Below are 784 nucleotides of genomic sequence, written 5' to 3'. Positions count from 1 at the left end.
CCAGATGATTACATCAACTGTTCAGCCTGTTCAAGTTTTCAGAACTGGCCAGAGGCTGACATGTCTGCAATGATACAAGTAGAATTCAGAATGTGGGTAGAAACAAAGTTCACTGACTGAAAGAAGTATGTCAACATCCAATGCAAGGAGGCCAAAAATCATTGTAAAACATCGCAGGAGCTAACAGGCAATATATCCAGTATAAACAACATTACTGGTGCTCACTTTGGCAGCACATATATTAAAATTGGAATGATTCAGAGAAGATTAGCATGGCCCCTGCTCAAGGAGGACTTAAAAATTCATGAAGCATTGCATATTTGTAGAAAAAATCAATATCGTGAAAATGGCCACACTACCCAAAGTAATTTATAGATTCAATGCTGTCCCCATCAAGCTACCAATGACCTTATTCACAGAACTGGAAAAACCGACCTTAAACTTCATATAGAAGCAAAAGAGAGTGTGGATATCCAAGACAATGCTAAGCACAAAGAACAAAGCCAGAGGCATCATGCTACCCGATTTCAAACTATAATACAAAGCTACAGTAATCAAAACAGCATGGTACTGGTACTAAAACAGAGAAATAGAGTAATGGAACAGAACAGAGGTCCTGGTGGCAATGGCACTCATCTACAACCATCTCATCTTTGACAAACCTGAGAAAGACAAGCAATGGGAAAAGGATTTCTTGTTTAATAATTGTTGTTGGGAAAACAGGCTACCAGTGTCCAGAAAGCAGAAACTGGACCTCTTCCTTTCACCTTACGGTAGAATTACC

The 784-nt window shown here is 39.3% G+C and overlaps 1 non-coding gene across 1 annotated transcript; it reads left to right on the top strand.

The window, feature by feature from the left end:
- Window positions 1-217: 217 nt before the first annotated feature.
- On the top strand, window positions 218-324 carry LOC141582114 (U6 spliceosomal RNA). The gene has a single exon (XR_012514945.1). It is a non-coding gene; the product is annotated as a U6 spliceosomal RNA (small nuclear RNA).
- Window positions 325-784: the final 460 nt, after the last annotated feature.

The sequence above is a fragment of the Saimiri boliviensis genome, chromosome 18 (genome assembly GCF_048565385.1).
Source record: "Saimiri boliviensis isolate mSaiBol1 chromosome 18, mSaiBol1.pri, whole genome shotgun sequence".
NCBI classification, from domain to species: domain Eukaryota; kingdom Metazoa; phylum Chordata; class Mammalia; order Primates; family Cebidae; genus Saimiri; species Saimiri boliviensis.
Note: the sequence above shows the minus strand (reverse complement) of the source record. Positions and strands in the feature narration are given on the sequence as shown.